The sequence below is a fragment of the Arachis hypogaea genome, chromosome 11 (assembly GCF_003086295.3).
Source record: "Arachis hypogaea cultivar Tifrunner chromosome 11, arahy.Tifrunner.gnm2.J5K5, whole genome shotgun sequence".
In the NCBI taxonomy this organism is placed as follows: Eukaryota; Viridiplantae; Streptophyta; class Magnoliopsida; order Fabales; family Fabaceae; genus Arachis; species Arachis hypogaea.
This window is the reverse complement of record NC_092046.1, coordinates 134,016,206-134,039,384: the sequence shown is the minus strand read 5'-3', so window position 1 is coordinate 134,039,384 and position 23,179 is coordinate 134,016,206. Positions and strand designations below refer to the sequence as shown.

At 35.0% G+C, this 23,179-nt stretch overlaps 1 long non-coding RNA gene across 1 annotated transcript; it reads left to right on the top strand.

Moving 5' to 3' along the window:
* Positions 1 to 15,910: 15,910 nt before the first annotated feature.
* Positions 15,911 to 21,081, top strand: LOC112724073 (uncharacterized). Its single transcript, XR_011867104.1, has 5 exons — positions 15,911 to 16,184; positions 18,626 to 19,616; positions 19,890 to 20,009; positions 20,323 to 20,424; positions 20,530 to 21,081. It is a non-coding gene; the product is annotated as an uncharacterized lncRNA (long non-coding RNA).
* Positions 21,082 to 23,179: the final 2,098 nt, after the last annotated feature.

Genomic DNA, 23,179 nt, shown 5'->3' with positions numbered 1-23,179 from the left:
GGTAAAACAAATAAAGAGAAACATAGAATTTATAGTACAAATATAATAAGTTAAATTGCAACTTCAAAACTAACAAAACAAAAGAATTAAGGTGTGCAATGTACCTTGCCATGACACAATCAACGCTTTGACAAAATCTGCATGGAAGACCTTAACCAAAAACTTTCGCCTTCAATCTTGGTCAATGCAAACAAAAAACAAAGTCAACTTTCTAATAATATTTTTGCAACCATTCATAAGAAACTCAAACGCAAATTATAATAATATTTTTGTAATCCTTCAGTTGCTATATAAAATTTTAGGAGGGAGTTTTTAAAATAAAAAATATAAATATTTAATCAACAAATTTTATTATCAGATTTAAGTAAAAGCATTTTGCAGGTGAATAGTAAGTCAAAAATTAAAATTATTACTAGAAGCATGAAAGTAAAAGCATTTTAGGTTTGTTTATCGAGATTCCAGAATTAATCCATGTATTAAATGATTCTTAACAGTTAGCACAACATTGCTACCAGCTCAAACAACTAAACCAAAATAACTGTAAAAATTACAAACAAAAAAATTGTAATTGCCATATGCAACCATTTAACCACAAATTCAGCACAATCATCATTTAGCAAAATTTAAATTGATATAATCAAACAGATTTGGGGACCCAGCAGCAGCAGCAGCAATTAAATCATTCAAGAGACAACGGCAAAACAACAAAATAGGGCAGGGAAAAAAACACAACCTAGAAGAAGGTGAAAATTAGGGCAGAACCGGATAACACAGGGCAGAAGAGCAGCAGGCAGAATCGAAGAAGGCAAAAGGCAAGTCGTGGTCCTCGTGGTGTAAGTTATGGTGTTTAACGGCCAGGTGAAGATGGAACCAGCGATGGAGTTCGTGGCTCAAAGGCTGCGAAACAGAGGAGTGGCGGCAAAGACAGCAGACACTGGTGGTGCTGAGTGAGCAGTGAGAAGCAGTTAGAAGATGATGGCAACAGAAAAATCATAGTATAGAAATCATAGTAACAACCTAAATAGAAAATCATAGTAAAAACAAAAAAAAATGGAAAAAGAAAAATAACAAGAACATGAATCAACTAATAGAATCAACCAACAGAATAGAATCACAGTAATAACAAGTTAACTACAATAATTAAAAAAGAAAACTCAAGTAATAACAACATAAATTAGAGATGTAAGATTCTGCTTGAAAAGGTAAATTTTCAAACCATTACTAATTAAGAAGGCCCCAAAGTTTGGAATCGGTAGCAGCAAGTCTTATTAATGAATATGAGATTTGATATTATAATTTTTAATTATAGTTGATAAGAAGAAAGATGATTAAAAGTGCCGAAGAAAGCATAAAGCAGAAAGACAGCAAATCAGAAATCTATGGGAATCTGTAGGCTGTGTTTATAGAAATGGATAGCACTCAAGATATAAGCATAAGCCTTCAAACCTTGTCCCAATTGAAGAACAGCTAAGTTCATATTATTCATCCTGAATTATGATTTTTCACAGAACCTTGTCCTAAATGGTGAAGATAAAGGAGAAAACAAGGAGAGTACATTTCATCTTGAGAAACACATTGATGCATATCTACTAGTCAGGTACGTGATTTTCAGTCTATTTTCAATTTCAGTTTATCAATTGTATGTGTGGATTTAAGCTATTTTGGTTTAGTTTCTTTCTTTTTTAATGTTTATCTAATTTTGTACCTATATTTATAGGGTTTTGTACATATAAATCAAGCAAATCTAAATCAAGCATACCTTGTAAAGAGGCTAGAACTCTTACCTATTTACATCAGCACCCTGAAGTATTGCAAGCAACTTAACAAAACTATCAAAATTGACGATTCAAGGAAGGGGTCAAATTCAATCTGATATCACCATAAGGTTGTTCTTGATGTACGTCAATATGTCCATAACTCTTCAAAACCTATAATGCAACATTCAAATTGGCATCACCAAGAAAAGAGAATACTAAATTCTAGGAGAGGGTTAGGGGGGAAAACATTCCATTGGTCACAAGAATAAATAAGTTCAATTTAAAGGACTTTATTGAGTATGATGCTATGGTGAAGAATGCTTTTGAATGGGGATTTTTTTTAATAAGAGAAAAGGTCATCAAAAAAAATTTCATGTTCTCTGTAAATTTAGTGTGAATTTTCATTCTTCACCAAAGACATTTCCCTTTCAACAATCATAGATATGCATATACACAAATTTGAATAGTGTGTGGTGTGCCGATTGAATATTGAAACAAAAAAATGCTTGACAATTAGTACAGTAGTAGTAGTAGTAGGCAAGGAATCAAATTTCTGGAAGCTTTGGCAGAAGTTATGCATGTCTTCCATAACAGACTAATTAACTATATATAGTATTTAAAAGAAACGACAATACAAGGGGAAATAGTGGGTTTAGATTTTGATATGAACAATCTGACACAGTGGCACAGTGCTCATTCAGCAGCTATCCTTACATAGAGGAGAACCCATTCCTAAATGTTACAAATTGACCCCTTGCTTTCATTCGTATCTACCACCGTATTTTCAACCAATTTTGACAAATCATCCTTTTTCCTTATTCATTTATTTTCACAGTATCAAGGTATTGGTCTCATAGAACAAATATAAAAATTAACAACACTTTATATGAACCCAAAAGAAGGGTACCTTAAGATGCAGATAAAATGTGAAATAGAACTTACATGTAAGGCTTGTAAAAAATTAAAACATTCAAGTAAAATCAGTGTCAGATTGAATACTCCCAACTTAGAATCATGTAAAACAAGAGAATTATACCAACCTGGAAGACCTTTCAAGACATTAAAACAAAGGCAAGTGTCTTCAACTAACACAGGTCCATTAACCTTTACATAAATTAGAAAACCAAACCATCAGAAAAGTTAAAAAATTGAGGGAAAAAAAGAAAATCCACCCTAAAATCACACACATGATGGAATCAGTGAAAACCAGATTGTGAGTGGATACCTGAACAGCATCCAAACAAGCTTTCTCTTTGGAGATATCTAAAATCGATTTCTAAACCCTAAACCGGTTTCTAAAATCGGAACCCTAAACCCCTCAAATTTCAGAATCAAATGGAAATTAATACATACCTAATCGACGAGGTGAGCACAGAGAGGATGATGAGAAACACAGAGATCGACGATGGTATGGGCGACGCAGCGACAATCAGTGCAGGAGGATGAAGAGGAGCGACGGTCAGTGGTGGGTGGGGTGAGTGGTGATTGGGGTGCGACAATAGTGAGAGGGTTTTCGATCTTCTCTGAAAGGTTTTTCTTCGTGCTTTGGAGCAGAGAGATGACGAGCTTTGGAGGGAATGGGTGCTTTGGAGGGTTTTCTTCTCTAAAATGGTGCTTTGGTGGGAATGGGTCAAAATTCCACTAAGTGTGTGAGCTGAGTGTGCGTGCTTACAGGAAAAAGTTAAGAGGGGAAAAATTCACCAAGTGTCAATTTTTTTGCTCTAGATACATTAGGCATCACTTTTAAAACGCACCCAAAACTTAACAAATAGGCTACCCTCTAAAAGCGTCCTCTTTGATAGGAAAAGTGAACCTATAGATATCAACCTACGACTATGCTTTATAAGTGATTTCTATAATACCTAAGACTATACTTTTTAAATGATGCCACAATTGTGTATCCTTTTCTCTTATAAAAAGGCAACACAGAGAAAAGCGTAGCCTATTCATAGAATAGGCTACCTATTCATAGAATAGGCTACACTTTTCAAATGTAGCTTAAAAAAAGTGTGGCTGAATGAGTATTTTTCTTGTAGTGATCTTTTGTTTTTATTATTCATTACTTACAAAAATTGAATTCTATTTTCCGCAAGATTGGTATATATTTTCTTGGCTCAGATCATGCTTTTAGGTTATTTTGATTTAGAGATTCTCTATATATTTGATTAATTTGGTTTACTTGTGGCTGTTTAGAGTTAAGGAGTTTGATTCAGATTATGTCTATATATTAGTACAAAATTGCGTCATTGACAATGCGTCATTTATGCTGAGCTATATATCTCTCAAAAAAGTCAATTGGAAATCATATATACGATATAGATAATAATTTAATTTATATATAAATTATTAGTAATAATCATTAGTGGGGGTCAATAAAATAAATATCACTAATTGGAAGCTGTAATGGCAGTATAGTTGTATTCACAACAAACAACCTGACCTAGAAATTAGTTAAGAAAATGACAAACTTAAAAATTATAAAATATAGAATCTAATTAATTAATCTTATAACGCTAGACTTGCACCGCAAGAAAAATGAGTATTATATAACCATGAGTAGATTGTTATCAGATTTATTGTGAGGATTCGCACGACACTGAGATGAGACCTAATGTGATGATGATTATGAGGAAATTTGATGTGATACTATTATGATTCAAACATGGTATTAATTAAGGTAAGGTTGATATGGAATGATTAATAACATGGTACTTGAGTGGTGTCCTTTTGTATCTTGATTGAGAATAGAGGTGTTGATAGAAACAAGAGACGAGAATTGATGAGAATAGAGTGTGTGTATGTGTTTATATATATATATATATATATATATATATATATATATATATATATATATATATATATATATATATATATATATAGTGCTGCATGGCTCATATATATCAGTGTGTGTAACTCATATTACAGAATACAACTCTTATGTTTGTTCAATAACTCTTACACACAAAACCTAGAAAGGCAAAAAGAATGCGAAAATGAAAGTAATTACAGAGAAGAGAGTTCTTTGCTGCCTGTAGAGAGTAAGAAAAAGAGAAAAGGATCTTAAACATTTCATTAATAAAGGTTATGAAGAAAATGTGGTCTGTAATTGTTTCTTTGGATATCTGAGTTGAGAAAAATTATAGAATAGGAAAAAGGATGAGAATTTTTTTGACGGGATTTGAAAGCTATAAGATGAACTAGGTTATTGAGTCTAGGATATAAACAATGTGCAGATTAAGTCAATTCCTTTTATTACAATTATGCCATTTATATGATGGTCTTTGCTTCTTTACTTACTAATGTTGTTTACAGCAATAATAAGGACGAGTTACTCGTCAGTTTAGGCATTCTTGCTAATCAGAAGATGGATATGTATAACAAGTATAGTTGAAATCAAAATTGATGATCTTCTCATGAACATTGAGTTGAACATTCAATAGCCTTCTTTTTCTGCCCTACTTTTTCTCGATGAACATACATGGATCCTAAAAGTATATAGTATGAGCTTGTTTATCATATTCTTTGAGTTGCATGAACAAATGATGATTTCTTTTCCCAATTATTTTTGAAACAAGAAGCGTTTATTATTCCATGATGGTGCTATTGAAGAAATTGTTATTTGCAACTTCTTAAGATTATAACTTCTTAAGATTATCAAGGTTATTGATTCAATTTGATTTCAGATTTCAATTTGATTCACATTATACGTTTTCTTCCTGGTTTGGTTTCAATGTACTCTTCTATTTTGGTTTTGTTCTTGCCTAGGATATAAGACAAAAGGGGAGTGAAGCAAAATTCTGTCTTGCAAGACCCATGATACCTCTGTGAAGTGTTACCGCCACAACGCCAGGCGTGTTCTCTTCTCTTTTAATATGCATAAGCCAAAATAATGCAAATTAACGTAGCTTGCTAATGATTTTGTTTGTCTTGTCGGTTATGAGCACTATATGATCTAACCAAAATAACTCTGCATTTTAGAATTATTTTCCTGTCCTCCAAATAATTTAGTATTTTTTTCATTAACTTATACTTGATACCTTTTTAATTTGTGTCCGTTGTAGGATTCAATAAAATTTTTCAGGTTATAACTTCTTATCTTTGGATAATTCTTTATAAACTTATGGGCCTTGTCCGTAACATACAGCTAGCTTAGCTCATTATTATTAGATTTCATTAGTTATAATTAAGTAGTGTGAACCATGTCAATGAGAGATTTGTGATAATCCAAATATGCTTTGAATGTGTTTAAGTATATATAATTTATATTCGGTAATGGAGAAGTGTATAAGCCAGGGTGTATAACTGAAAATCTATGTGATTAGGATACCACAAAATGAAAGGAAAGTTGGAAGATGGGAAACAAGGGCGGGAGGTGTTGGAATAATGTCTAGTTGTTTAAAGGGTTTAATTTGATTTGATTAGTTTAGCTAATAAAGTTTCAATTAAGATGATAGTTTAATATTACAACTCAGAAGCATAAACCGAAAGGAATCATGTCTGTGCCTAGTGCATCTTTTTGGCATATACCATATCATCATTCCGTTAAATTATGCAAATTAGGTTTTGATCACAAATACAAAGACACTGTTTAAGTTTTAAACTTTACAACCTTTTAAAGATACTCACCAAAGCATTTTGAAGCCATATCACTCACGACAGGAATATAATCAAAGGCTCTGTTGTTTTTTTTTTTTTTGGTTTCTTAATCAATTTTTTTCAGTTGAAAGCTTTTTCCTTCAAAATTCAAAGTCATACATATATAGATCATATAGATAGCCACTTAGCCAACTGCTTCTGCATTGCTGATTCTATACTGAGAAATTCTTTTTGTTCAAAAAATCAATGTTGGAGTGTTTTGTTATTAAGGTTCAACTGATGAGTAAAATATAAATGGGTCTTGCTATTTTACCAAGGAAAGTGAGCTAGCTAAAATACACACCTCATTCTTAAAAGCTAATAGCTAGGTACATGAGAATATTGCACATAATATTTTTAGCTAACCAGGCAATAAAATATGGTTTGCTTAGAGAGGTAAATTTTGATATGATTATATTCTAGTTGTCCATTATGATTTTTTATTTATATTTTTGTTTTGCACATTTTTAAACTTTAACTTCTGTTCCTCATTTCTTTTTTTATTTTTTAAGGAAGCTTTTCTTTCCCATTTCATTTTTTGGCTTTGGAATCAGAAATTCTTTCTTCCAGTAATTTTTTAAAAGTACAAAATTTTGCCATGAGTAAGCAACCTTACTAATACCATTCTTATGCTATGTATTATTCGGGATGCAAGTACCTTTATTTCTGTTTCATTTTTAAGTTATTCTCCCATTCTCTCTCTGCGGTTACTTATTGAATTAGAATATATTATTACTCTCCCATTATATAATTGTAAAAAATTTTAATTATTACTTTTGACATATTGCCTGAATTCTTTATAAAGATTTTCTAGTTGTATTACTTTATTAAATATTTATTCATTTGTTTATATGATTTCATTAAAGTAGATATAGATAAGAGTTGGATCTCAAAGCCACGAGGTAGTGATGAATAAAGGGTCGGCTTAAACAAATTTTTGGACTTTGCATTTGCCAATACATCATCCGATGGGATGATCATTATCCATGTCCTTCATGTGGGTTCCAGCTTTTCCAAACCAGAGATGATGCCTACGATCATCTGTTGATAAAATCTTTTCCTACTAATTATACCTTTTGGTTACATTATCGTGAGAGACGCATAGGAGAGAGCTCTAGTGAGAGACAAGAAGGTGAACCGTGTAGCATCCGCCAAGATCCAATGCGTTACATGGTTCACGAGGCATTCAACTTTCCAGGAGTCGTTGCTGATGAAGAAGACTCAAGCAACGAACATTTTGGGGGGGGGGTGCCGAAGAGTTACCGTATCTATACAGCAAACCTAGTCACGTGGCCCGTAATTTTGACGAGCTGCTTGAAGATGGAGAACAAAAATTGTATCTAGGATGCTCAAAATTCTTGAAGCTGGCTTTCTTGGTGAGGCTATACCATATAAAATGCATGTGCGGAGTGAGTGACAAGACATTCAGAATGATACTAGAGCTACTGGGGGACGCCTTTGAGCATGCAAAGATTTCGGTTTCATTGCACAATGCCAAGAGGATTATAAGAAAGCTCGGTATTATGTACAAGAAGATAGATGCATGTTCGAATGACTGCATGCTATATCAGGGCAGCGATCAAGAACTGTCTAGGTGCAAGCGATGTGGGACCACGAGATGGAAGCAAAAGACTATGAGGAATTCCATTGTTAGGGTCAATGTGGTTGTTTAGAAGAATAGGAAGCTGCAGGCGGCGAAGGTTCTTCGTTACTTTCCCCTTGTTCCACGACTGCAGCGGATGTTCATGTCTAGTAAGACATCCATTGACATATTGTGGCACAAGAAAGGTCTTAAATCAGATATTTTTTTGAGGCATCCAAGGGACGGTGAGGCATGGAAGGCATTTGACAGAAGATATACTGACTTCAGTAGTGACCCGCGCAGCGTTCGCTTAGCTTTAGCTAGCGATGGCTTTAATCCTTTCAGAAACCTCAGCTCAAGGTACTCGATTTGGCCCGTGATTCTTATCCTGTACAACCTACTTCCATGGAGTTATATGAAACCCAACTCTTTTTTTCTCTCTATGATTATTCCCGGTCCCAAGATGCTTGGAAATGATATAGATGTCTACCTACAGCCCTTGATAAATGAGTTGAAGCAGCTGTGGAGTGGAGTTGAAACGTACGACGCTAGCGAGAAAAAAATATTCAAGATATATGCTGCATTGATGTGGACAATCAGTAATTTTCCAGGATTGGACAACTTATCTAGGTGGAATACGTACGGTAGGAGAGCTTGTCCTACGTGCAACTTGGATGCTGAAACTAACCGACTCACCTTCAGTCAAAAATGGTATTTTATGGGTCATCGATGCTTTCCGAGTCAAGGCCACAGATTTTGGCAGGACCGGGTTAGATTTGATGGCAAGGTAGAGGACAGAGGTCCCCCTATCGAACTATTTGGTGGAGATATTTTGAGACAGTTGGAGAATGTGCATGTCAAGCTTGGCAAGGTGCAAATGGTTGCTGGTAAAAGAGCACGCGGACAACAATATGCAGTGCAAGATGAGTCTTCTTGAAAAAATAGGAGTATATTGTTTGAACTCCCATATTGGGAGTATAATTTATTGCATCACAATCTAGACGTGATGCACATAGAGAAGAATGTGTGCTACAACATAATTTACACCATACAGAATGATAGTGGTAAATCCAAGGACCACCTTAAAGCTCGAAAGGACCTCAAGCTGATGGAAATCAGGCATGATCTCTGGCCACGGGAAGATGGAAAGTATCCCACTGTAATCTTCTCCTTGTCGAATTCATAGAAGGATGTCTTTCTTAGGACTTTAAAGAATGTGGTCTTTCGAGATGGTTGGTGCGGTATTTACAACCACACTTACTTACTGGCAAGTGCACCGGGTCGTACCAAGTAATACCTTACGTGAGTAAGGGTCGATCCCATGAGGATTGATGGATCAAGCAACAATAGCGTTTGATATGATTAGTTAGACAAATAGAAAATAGTGTTAAGAGTTCAAAGACATTAAATAATAGCAAAAATATTAAAGATATGCAGATAAATAAGTTGGAAATAAAATATGGAGAAAACAGTTAAGGCTTCAGAGTTATCTATTTTCTAGATTGACTTTTCTTATTAACTAATTTTAATCATGTAAGATTTAATTCATGGCAAACTATTTGTGACTAGACCCTAATTCCTTAGACCTTCCTAGTCTCCTCTAAAATTCATCAACTGCAAATTCCTTGGTTAATCAATTCCAATTAGAGGGTAATGATCAAATTCTAGTTTATATGCCACAAGAATCCTAATTATCCAAAAATAAAGGGATTATATGTCACGTATCCCGTTAAATGCAAACAATTAGAAATTCAGGATAATATGTTTTCAAGCTATTGTTCAAGTAAAGAGCTTTTCCAAGTTATTCAAGAACTCAATTAGAACATGGGTCATACTTCCGTTCCACCCAAATTTATAAAATAAAGAACGAAAACAATTATTGAAATATAAATCAAAACATGAATTAAAATATAAAAATAATATTATCAATCCATACAATAGACAGAGCTCCTAACCTTAACAATGGAGGATTAATTGCTCATGATTGAGAGGGAAAATAAGGATTCAGGTAAAAAATATACAGCGTTGCAATCTGATGGCCTCAGATCCCTTTTTATTACTAATCCTCATAAACTTAAAATCTAATTATCTAAAATTAAAAATAATATCTTTTTCTAAAAATAAGATTTGAATTTAAATTTGAATTAATTAACAAGTCTTTAACTGATGGGTGGGGACCACTTGATTTGTCCATTATGCAGCTTCTAATATGTATTTTCTGGGCTAGAAACTGGGTCAAAACAGCCTAGAAATCGCCCCCAGCGTTTTCTGTCAATTCTGCAGATCGCTCATGTGACGCGTCCGCGTCGTCCACGCGTTCGCGTCGTCCACGCGTTCGCGTCATTTGTGCAGATTTCAGTCCACGCGTTCGCGTCAGGTACGCGATCGCGTCATTGTGATTTCTTCTATTCCGCGCGGTCACGTGAGCCATGCGTCTGCGTCGGTATTCGCTGGTCATCTCCTTGGTTTCTTCTCTTTCTCTGTAGAAACTTCATCAAATTCATCCGAATGCTACCTAAAATGAATAAAATTGCACAAAACTCAAAATAGAATCCATAGTGGCTAAAATATAATTAATTCTTAATTATACTCAACAAGTTAGATGCAAATTCACTAGGAAAAGATAGGAAAGATGCTCACGCATCAATGGTCACTCGAGCAACATTTCTTGCTGTGTTGACTTGCATCAGCAAAAGCTATCTGGCTTGAAAAGTCACGACTGTCACACTCTAATGGAACATCTTCTGCCAATTGCATCAAGGAATGTATTGCCTGCCCCAGTGTCAATCGTCCTGGCTAATTTCTCATCTTTCTTTTGACGACTATGTAGTAAATCTATAGACCCTCAACAACTTCTTCTCCTCCAGGAACATGTGATCCTCACTCTTTATCGCTTGGGGATAATTTTTCCACCATCTTTCTTCACAGTCATGGTACACCTAACCGTGCATCTGGTCGAAGAGGTACGCCTAGGGAGCCCAGTGCATTATAGGTGGATGTCCAATTGAAAGGTAACTATGGGATTAATTTTACATTGCTATTATTCCGATAGCTAACAACCTAACACACATATCTTGCTCGTAAAGATACCTATGTCGTCTCAAGCAGTACGTGCATAATAGGGCAGCATCGGAAGGATCAATTGCCAAGGGCTACTTATCTGATGAGATTCTCACTTTTTGTTCACGATACTTGGATAATGTTGAGAGTAAAATCAATCGACCAATGTGTGTTGATGATCGACCGAGCAAAGATGTGACTAATAATGTAACAAGCATGTTCCCACTTATTGGCAGGGTAGTAGTAGCTGTGGCATTTTTTAATCTTTCACCAACCGAGAGACTTCAAGCACATCGTGACGTTTTGGTCAATTGCACAGCTGTAGAGAATTTCTTAGAGTAAGTGTAGTTATTTTAGGTTGGTTCATGATGTACCCATCCAAAGGAAATATTTGTTAAAACCTTTGACAATAAATTTCCTTGGTATGCTCAGAGATTTTAGGGCCAGCACAAAACGAAGGCTGCGAAGTATTGGAAAAAGAAACGAAGTTCACATTGACAAGGTTGTCCTTAGAGAATTTGCCGAGTGGTTCAAGCATGAGGTGAATCCTTTATATGCCTCTTCCATTTAAAGTTTGGATAATATCTTGCTTTCTATTTCTCAACTGTGAAAATGTATAATTGTTTCTTGTTAGATACCACTGGGAAGTACTATGCACTCGAGAGAAATGCAATGGCTCGCATATGGCCCCAATATTCAGGCAAGGCGCTTTAAGGCGTACAACATCAATGGATTTAGGTTTAGAACCCTGTCGAAAGAGGATGGGATGAGAACCCAGAATAGCGGAGTTTACATCACTTCTGACACTAGAAGTTATGCAAGCCTCGTGACAGTAATGTTGTTGTTGGTGGCGTCTCATATTATGGAAGATTGGTAGATATCATTGAGCTGAATTACAGTGGTCAATTTATCGTGGCATTGTTTAGGTTCCTCTGGGCAGACACCACGTTTAGTAGAGGTATAAAGCAAGACATTTTGGGACACACCTGTGTCAACTTCAGTAATATCGATTCACACTGGTGATCGTGAAGATGATGAGCTGTACATTCTTGCATCCGAGGCTCGCCTTGTATACTATGTGGAAGATGAAGTTGATAAGGACTGGAGTGTAGTAGTCCATGTGAAGCCGAGAGACTTGTTTGACATGGGTGAATACAATGGACACTGTGAGGTCAAACTTTTTCTCTAACCAAATTTGACTGATTTGTCTGAATGTGATGTTGAAGGTATGTTGTTGACAAGGGAAGGCGATTTAGAAGAACCCACGACTGACGCCATCGATACTAGAGAAGAGGCTGCTGATTTATAGATGTATTTGGCTACCAATATAGGACATATACACTGTTAATCTATGCATAGTCTAGTTGATTGTTAGACACTTGCAATTTTATTGATTAGAAACTAGGATAATGGTAGAAATCAATCATCTGGTCCAATTTAAAGTTATTTAATTTGGCTTTTTTTAACTGTCTGTACTTAGAGTTATAATACGATTGACGTGTATATTCAAAGTTCTTTTGCTCACCCATTTTGTGTTGGGACTTAGTAGGGAAATTGGAAGAAAATGACCTCTTTCTCTGTGCTAGCAGCTCCTTTTTCATCAAGGCGATGGAAGAGGCATCTCCGTTCTCTTCCCTTGAGCACACAACTTCATTCGCTCGAGACTTATGGTTTAACAAGTCGCCTCTTAGATCATGGTTGGATGCATTCTCTACACACAGGCACATAGGTGATACTGTTAGTAGAGCGCCTATCGAACTTGTGTTGGTACGATTTCAATTTGGCTGACTGCTCAAGGGTTCTTTTACTTCTTCGAATGGCAACAATAATTTTAGTGGTTTTAGTATCCTGTAACCAAAAGACAAAGCTAAATATCTTAAGATTTGTATGACTCTCAATATTGTCAGAACTGTGTCAATTTGGAGCAAAATACCGGAAGAAATTTGGCTTTGAATTCTTAACAACTATAGATAAGGGACATTCGCATAAAATACTGGAAGAGGTGAAGGTAAAAAATGGGTTTAAATATTAATTATATGATTTATCCAGATGAAAGCACTTATATTAATGCTTACTTAGCAACACTGCTGTTTGTGTATAAATACTTACTTAGGAACACCCAATAACTAATGCGTATGGAATTTGTATTCAAGTGTGGACCGATAGTAGGTTGTGTAATTAAATTAATGATGAGATTGTAGAGAAATTATAGAGGGTAGGCATGGCATGGGCATGAGTTGGACCGTGCATCACCAACATATATATATATATATATATATATATATATATATATATATATATATATATATATATATATATATATATATAATCCAAGTGACCTCATATATTGGCAAATTATAGAAATAGTATCCCTTGCTGTTGTTGTATTGGAAAATTAAAGTAGTTGCTAGTTAGCGAGACTGAGGTGGTAATAATGTGACACAGAGATTCCCTTGTTGCTTTTTGATATCTCGAGTCTTAGAAAATTTTTTACATGTTCTAAGTCTTTTATTTTGAACAGATCATCAAGTCTTTTCTTCACTACTGCTATCTCAGTAGTATCATTGCCACTAGGTATCATATCATCAACATAAATAAGTAGCATGGTAAACTTTCTTGGAGAGGTAGACTTTGTGAATAAAGAAAAATCTCTTTGTGATTTTATAAAGTCAATAGGTGTCTCAATGTGCCTGAAAATTGTGTGTGTGATTGTGTACTATTTTCTATATGACTAGTCTTATCTATACTAGTGTTTTGTGCATGTGAAGACCTTTCTGTGTTTAGGTTTGTGCTTTGTGAAACTGGATTATTATTTAAAAAATATGAAAAATCAAGTAATTCATTTGATGGTGTGTGTTGTGATGCTATAAATGAACTCTTTTTCAATGCATCATCTTTAAAAGAAAATATTTTTTCTGAAAATATAACATTCCTAAACACTGCTATACTTCTACTATTCAAGTCATATACCACAAAGCTTTTGGTTTCAGTTTTGTATCCTATATACTCTCTTTCTAGTTCTTGGATCAAAATTTTTTTTCTATTAGAGACTAGAGTGGATGCAAAATATTGGCAGCCAAAGGTCCTGAGGTATGTGAGATCTGGTGAATTCCCAAACAACTTGGTATAAGAAATTTCATTGTTAATAGACTTTTTGGGTGTCGTATTGATAAAAAAAAAACTGCATGAGCACAGACTTTTTACATATAACCGATACTCTTGTTTAAGTTTGTTGTGTTTGGTAAGCGTGCTGTGCAAATTGTAATATATACTATACAAATTTCTGATTACATTCAGAGGGACACGATGCCTGAATCAATGATAGGATCCTATTTTCTTTTATGTTGGAATTAATATGATAGTATTGTATAGTTTATTATACCCTTTCATTGCGTGGCACAAAGTATCTGTACTGGGATTGTCCAGTTGTTCTGATGATCATTCTTTTCTGTTATAGGCCCGATGTGAGAACAATCTTATGGTTGAACTGGATATTGCGTCTTAGGAGGAATTCATTTTCATAGAAAGAGGACTTACTAAACTTTGGGAACGTAAGTCCAACAAGCCTTCTAGAATGTAGAAGCCTAACCATGTTGTTTGTAAAAGTTGTAATAGATTTTAATTTGTTTTGCTATGATGTAACTTTCAGGACTATCTCAAGAGAAGATTCAAGAGGAAACATAAGATATAGAGGAGATAGTTCAAGACTCAATAAAAGAAGAAGTCGTGCCCAGCAACAGTTCCGATGAGGTTGTTTCGATCGGATAAAAGGCTTCCATGATAAATTATGACCTCAATAAAACACCAGAAGAGAATGAGAGATTTTGATTCATGTCTAGTTTGATTTCTTGATATGGCATTTAGAGACTAATTGTTTGGGCTGAAATTAGATCTTGTTAATAGAGACGGTATTATTCGAGTTTTTCTGGATGGCTACACCTACAACACTTGAAATTGGTTATTTATTATTGAACAAGGTGTTGAGCTTCATTTTCGATTTTCCATGTACATGAAAGTGATTTCCTTTGAGGAGTTGCATAGCAACCTCAATTGAGCTTGGACAGAGAAGAGTTTGTTTTAACTTGTTTATTTTGCTCGTGTGAATTATTAATATTCCTAACTAGAAAGGAATAATGATTACTTGAGCCACAGTGATATATATACTATGTTTTGAGTCGGGATTTATTTAAGTGATTGATCATATAACCTTACTTTATATGTTTCGATCCAACCCTGAGATGTCATCTGAATCACCAATTTTGCATAAATTAATAATTTTACTATAGTAAATCAACTTTGACTGGTTGAATGATCAATTTATTTATTCATTTAAACAAGTACTGAGGGGTTGAATTTTTGCTTTGTACATATAATACATAGTTGGCTTACAAAAAAGCCTTTAATAAAATTTTGATTTGCAATGAATTAATCTTTAGTTTGATGAGTTAGAAAATATCGTAAAAAAAATTAATGAATATAGCAAAAAATTAACCTTAGTTGGCCAAAGCTAATGACATTAAATTATAGATTAGATTTTCGACAAACCAATCACTCCCAAGATTCAATTAAATAAATCAAAGATGCAAGTAAGGGTCTCATCCCGCATTATTTTCAAATATATTTAGAAGATAATACAAAATATAATAAAATTAACACAAATCATTTTAGTATGTATTTAGTTTTTTATTTTGTAATTTTTTAAAATTTTGTTAGAATATATAATATTGCAATTTTAAATTTATTTTGGACGAGACTTGTAAACAAATTTAAAAAATTATGTATTTTTTATTTGTTATTATAAAAACTTGAATTATTAGTATTATTATCAGTTTAATCCATTTCACATTATAATATTTTTTAAATTAGTCAAGGCCCACACCACTATCTAATGAAGAGGTAAAACTAACTAATTAAGTAATTATACTTCATCACTTCTCTCAATTCACACATACACCCCCACTCTTCTCTAGCTGAATCCTTATTTTCGGAACACACATTGTCTTGCTGTGGAAAGTCGTCTTCCCCTTGTCACCGCTGAGCATCGTGCTCGGAATTGTTGCATCCTTGGCTCCCTCACCGTCGTCAGTCAATTTCTCTTTCACATCGTTGTCAGTCAAGTTCTCCTCCACACCATCGTCGTGCTCGTTGAGGTATATAGTTCCCATCTTCATGCTAATTCTTATCTTCCTCTTATTGCTTCGGTTTCTAATTTGTAACCTGTCGAGAGTGAATGGGTGCACTTTATATCATTGCTATCAGAAACAAATCACATTACTTGAAATCCGTTGGCCACAGGTTCCCCTTAATTGAATTGCTGACCATATCTAATCACATGCACTCTTTCTTGCATTTTTAGTTTATTCACCTTATGTTTAAATCCAATTCTATGAGTGTATGAACAATCACGCTAAGATTTGATGGGTTTGGGGAGGTTGCATGTTCATATCTTCCTTGTAACTAGAAAAAAAAAGATTAAAAAATATGGCCTCTGATTTATTTAATTAATTTCTGATTTAATTTCTCACAAAGGGTAATGATGGCTGTTAACTTTAAGCATAGTTTTTTAATTAAAAATATCTAAAATTTTTACACCTGTGAAAAATAGGAATATTAATAATGGTAATTAATAATCTAAGGGAATATATGTTGCTCAGTCAAATAGAGAATTAGAGAAACTAATAATTTTTTTATGTACTGTCAAATAAGTTTCATTGTTGCCATAGAATGTCCTATTCTCTTTATTAGTTTCCTCCTCTATTTACATGTTTACCTTTGGCTTTTGTTTTTTTAATTTATATGTAGTTGGATCATTTGGGAAAAAAAGGTTCCACTTATATAATTAATCTATGTACACATATATAATGTTATTTACTATCCTGTGACCTAGTTATAATATGAGTAATTCTATTAGTCTAAGACGCGGTAATTCTATTAATAGCCTGTTGATGAGAGGACTTTTGATGGTTTAGAATTCACAAATGAATTCTCGTTGCAAGTATAGTTTCTAAACCAAACAATAGTCATTTCATACAAAAATTTTGTTTGTCACAAGTAACAAACCCCTAAATTTATAAACCGAAGTATTGAACCTCGGGTCGTTCTCCCTAGGAATTACAATAGAGTATTCTTGTTATTGGCTATGGGTCGTATATTGGGGTTTTTGAGATAGGAGACAAGAAATGTAAAATGCAATGAAAATAAACTAGCAACTAATAAAACTCTAGGCAAGGTATGAGAACTAGAAGTTCTATCCTAGTCATCCTCCTCAATTGTGACCACAAATTGTCCGTTGCTACCACTTAGTTAACCTCTAACCATGGAGAAAAGTCAAGTGGATGAATCAACTTGATTCCACAAGTCCTAGCCAACTCCCAAGGGAAAGACTAGCTTTAGTGGTATCCAAATCAACTAGAAACTTCTAATTATCAATCTACAAAGGAATTAGATAACTCAAGCATCACTAATTACTCTACCAAAGCCAAGAGAAACAAAATCTACACTAAATTCCAACCAAGCATTTCATCAAACACTTGGAAGGCACTAAAGAAAAGCATAGTAAATGGATAACAACAATGAAATCTAACAACTATTTATTGCAAGGAATTAATAACAACAATCAAAAGAAACACAATTATTATGAATTACCTCAAATTGCATTAAAAGAAAATAGGATGAACAAGAGTAGATCTACAAACAAAATAGAAGAAAGTAATAACAACAATAGAAAAGTGATGAATGTAACAACATAGAATTGAGAGGTAGAAGAAGAAGAAAGCATGAATTGAAACCTAGATCTAAATTATTGAACTAAACCTAATCCTAATTCTAATCCTAGAGAGAAGTGAGAGCTTCTCTCTCTAAAACTAACCTAAACTAAACTAATGTGTGTTATGATTCAAGATGCCTTTCCCCTTCATTCCTTGGTTTTTTTAGTCTCTTTCCCGCCAAAAACTCAGCTCCAAATGGGGTTGGAAACCCTCCAAAATTGCCAGACACGTTTTCCTCTTTAAAAATCACGTGTGGTCATCGGCGCGTGCGTGCACAGTGCGCGCGCGCGCCCCTGGAGAATTTCGCGATCTGCGCGTAAGCGCATAGTGCGATTGCGCGCCCATGGGGTTTTCCAAACTTTTGGCTTTTCATGATTTCTCCATTTTGTATGCTTTCCTTTCACTCTTTTGATCTCTTCGTAGCCCTTTTCAACCTGAAATCACTTAGCAAACACGTTAAGGCATCTAGTGGAATCAAAGGCAAATCAAAATTATCAAATTAAAGATCTAAAAAGCATATTTTCACATCTAAGCACAAGTACGGGGACAATCACAAAATCATGCTATTTCCCTGAATAAATGTGATGAAAGGTTATCAAAATGCTCTAAATACAACACAAGATAAACCCTACAAAGGGGTTTATCACCTGTACATGTATATAATGTTAATTAATATCCACTGCTTAAGTATGGGAATATAATAAAAGACAAAAGGTGAAAGAGAATCAGCAATTATTTGTTTGTTAATTATTCTATTAGTCTAAGATTAATTTATGTTTTTTGGCATGTTACATGTGTTTATACTAGGATTTTATGATGCCCAGGAAAGCTTGCTATACGAAAGGCACACGAGTGGAACCACCGCGTCAACAGCCTCCAACTGCACCTCTTGCATTTTCACCATCCGCTGACGATGACTGGCTCATCCCCCTGTCCCCCAGTAATGGTGGTGTCTTCGCAGCGGCTCCTCTCTGACCCTTTCGTCCCCCCCGGAATGAACCAAGACTTGAGACACAGACCACTAACGGTGTACAAGTGACAGAACCGTGCAATGAAGACATGGACCCGGAGGCGAACGAGGTAGATTCATTTGACGAACACATCGACAGGATGTTTGCTGCTTTTGATGCTGAAGAGTGCAAAGGACGCAGAACTACTGAGTTTTGGGATGTTGATCTCATTGGTAACAAGTGTTGAACCATATGACTTTTTAATTGATTTGCTAATTATATTGTTATATTTCTCACATGTTGGGCACATTGGACACATAAATAAGATTTTATTTTTTATTGATTCTGATGGAATAATCAAGCAAGAAAAAATAAGTATCAGAAGCGGCCTCTTAATGGTAGCAAGATCATAATGAGGTTCAACGAGGAACTGCAAGCAATCGGAGATGGAGCTGGCTTATTGAGTGGCATTCTAGGAGCGTTGGGTTCTGATTATAGCAAATTTCCTATTTGTGAGAAGAGTTGGGCAAAGGTGCAGGGTAAAGACAAGGTTTATGATGATTGCATAAAGGTAATGACTTTCGACATTGTTTAATCATATCAAACCTTTCAACTTACAATTACTTACAGCTGGACATTGTCGTCCCAAGAGATGTTCCACTTTCATGAAGATAGTGGTGGTAGAATCAAGAAAATATTATTGCAACAAATGGGGAGGTCCTGGAAGGATACAAGGGGGAGGCTGTATGACGTGTATTACAAACCAACAAGGACACTTGAGCAGAATCTTGAAAACCGCCCGGCGGGAATTCCTAAAGAGTATTGGAGGTGGTTCATTGATTATCGTAATGATCCTACAACAAAGGTACCCCATTTTTTAAGTAGCCCTTGTCTTTAATCCACCCATGTTCCAGATAAATGCATATAATAACAACTAATTTTCAGTCTTAAAGATTACTTTATTGCATTCAAGATTTTTTGGAGTTATATACATTACTTTTCTAAGAAAGAGAAAAAGAACGTATATATAAGTAATACACCAAAGTAAAAGAGAAATATAAGAACATTTAACTATTTATGGTACATTCATATGTATTCATTCTATGTCTAACCAATCTTACTATTGATGACATAATAGGCGAAGTGCAGGCAAAACGCACTGAATCGAAAGAAGCAACTTTACACGCATACTCGCGGTTCTAAAAGCTTGGCTAGGGCAAGGGAAGAAGTAGTAATATAGATTTGAAATCAAGTATAGGTGCCTATCATTGTCTCGAATAATTCTCTTTTTTTAAGCAAATCATTCTTCAGTTTTGAGTTATAAGGAGTTGACAAGTGATGCTAATTTCCAAAAAAGTAATGCTGGAGCTATTAAAATAATTTTACTATTTAAGTATAATTAATTACTTAATCCTTGAAAAATAAATGGAGCAATCATTAGTTACTTAATCGATTGAGGTAAAATAAATTGGTTGGTATATAATTTGGATTTATTTATAGAGTAAAACAAGAAAAAAATATTGGAAAAAATTAAAGAAGTAAAACTTATGGTATAAATTGTATTGTCACAGTCACAAAAACAAGGGAGGAGAGTTGGTAGGGGAAAAGTATGGATCCTAAAGCACAAACGACCTGATGGCACCTATATACACGAAGAAGCTCAGAGGATTGGTGTAAGTACACTTAATCATTTATATTGTAACATGTTGCGTGTAATTATTAAATTGTCTTGAGTATGCTATATTCCTAGTATGATTGTGTATTTTTATTTACGTCAGCAAGAAAAAATATATGAGATTGAGCAACTGGATGAAACTAAAAGAATATTGTCAGAAAATGATTCCCTTGCCCAAGCTCTCGGTAAAGAGCACTCGAGTAGAGTGTGTGGCATAGGTTTTGGGCCGACACCAAGTCAACCCTTTTGTCTGAGTTGCAGCCGCCGGTGGATAGAGCTTAAATAGAAGAGGCCCAAAGGATGTTGTTTGAACTACAGGCGGAGGTGACGGCCGAAAAATTAAAAAGGAAAGCAATGGAGGATGAAGTAGCAGTAGAAAAAACGAAGAGGTAGGCAATAGAGAGTGTGCTGAGTTATCTGGTCCAACAGCAAGGTGGGGAGCTGCCACCAGACATCACTGCACGGATGAATTCTTTGGATGGACATGGCGGGAAATAGAAATTAGGATATATATGATAGTTTGTTTTTCAGTATATGTTTTGTTTATGTTAACTATGCAACATTACTTATTAGCCAAATACTTTACTTTTTTGGGTGACTATTGAAATACTTTATTGATATTAAAATAAACATGTTAGTTTGTTTCGCAGTTAAATATTCATGAGTTTTTTTGCATGCAATATAGAATTTTAGAGAAGAACGATAAGATTTTTAAAATAAAAAAATACTCCATAAAAAATATCCCTAGGTTTATAAAATAAATCAAACTAAAATATTATATTTAAAAAAGATGCGCTATACAATTAGTGGCGGTTTAAAACCGCTGCAAATAAAAACCATAAAAAACGCAACAATCAAATTGCGGCGGTTTAAGAACGTCGCAAGTAAGATGGTTCAATGTTTCTTGGTGATATAGCGGCGGTTATAAATCGCCACTAAACTAACCAACGCAAAATACCTTATTTGCGGCGGTTATGCCAGCGGTTGCTTGAAACCGCCACAGATGTCATCCCCGCGCCCTTTTGCGCTGCGCTTGCTATTTTGCTGGCGTCATGTTTAGCGGCGGTTTAAAACCACCGCAAATCGGCAACTAAACCGCCGCTATCCTCCGTTCATCCTGTAGTGATACCATAACATTTCATAATACTTACCAGAGAACCATTCTAACTAAAATTACCACTGATTCATCCAATTACGGCCTCTAGCCCAAACATAACCAAATCATGGCCTTCGGCCCAACACAAAAGCAAATCACCACTCAAACCACCAAAACCCAAACCAAACAGTTACAATCACAAGTAATAAAGTTCAAACACAATCAAGAGCAATTACAACAAGTATAGCAATTAGCAGTTAAACAGAAATATTCACATAGGCAAACCAAATATAATATGCACACCCAATCAATGTCACATAAATGCATACGATACATGCCTATCCTACTAGCCATGAGCTCACTTGTCTGTTATAATGCCAAACCTGACACATCCGGTAACTGACCCGGACATAGAACACCACATCACGGAGCAAGTGAGACCAACCACAATCCTTGCATCTACCCATACAGGTGCTTTACACCACAATCTGGATGCAAGTAGGATGAACCACAATCCTTACATCTACCCAGGCAGAAGCCTTTCACCACATCCTGGATGCAAGTGGGATGAACCACAATCCTTACATCTATCTAGGCAGGTGCTATAACACCCTAATTACCCTAAGCCTTCTCTCGCATCGTAAAGTAAAGGTTAATCAAAGGTTACGACAATTCTAAAGCTGGTACATATATATAGAAAGAAATAATATTTCTAGAAGTCCGATGAAGAATTAAGCTCAAAAACAGTTTGAAAAGTGCTAAGTGTTCACACGAAGATGCAAACTCAAGGCACACGATATACATTCAGATATCAAGACATATATAGATATATAAGAGCATAATAGTATAAAGATCTAGCCGCAGCTCGCGAAGTTTAAGCCGTCTAGCTATATGTAGACAATACAAAGTTTTTGAAAGTAAAATAGCTTATACAATATTTCTCTCAAAGTAAACCTCGAAGGCATAAATAAATACAAAAGTGAGAGATCTACACAAAATAAACCAAAAGACTTCCAAATCATAGCAAGGATCTTCCACTCTGTCACCATCAGGAAACTCACCAAGGTGGGTTGCGACCTGCATCTGAAAAACAACAACCGAATATGGTATGAGAACCGGAGGTTCTCAGTATGGTAACAGTGTCCAGTGATGTAAGATATAAGACTCTGGGACGCCAGAGGCAATCCTAGAACTTCATATCCATCACAAAATTCAAGCTTAAACTATAAGTAAATTTAAAACATTAACTTTAAAACCAAAAATGAAAGAAGGTAATCTAAAATAGTGGATTTTTAATCTAACAATTCTTCGCTGTCCCACAGCCTTTGCCAGCCTAACCGCCATGCGATCCCATCACCACCTCCTTCCGAACCTTCTCAATCCCAGTAGAATACACAGGTAATAACAATGCAAGTAAAGCACAAGTATAAGCATGTATATCAAGTAATTCAATAAGCATTTAGGCATGTTAAACACCTAGGGAAACAATACAAGTCGGCAAAGCAAACAAACAGATAGAATATGCACATGATGAATGCCTGTCCTATTTTGCTGTGATATCACATTGTCGATTCAACTGCCAACCCGACACATCTCCATGGAGATGTCGTCTTTCGGTCACGAATAAAAAGTGGGATCCCCCCATGGATATAGTGCC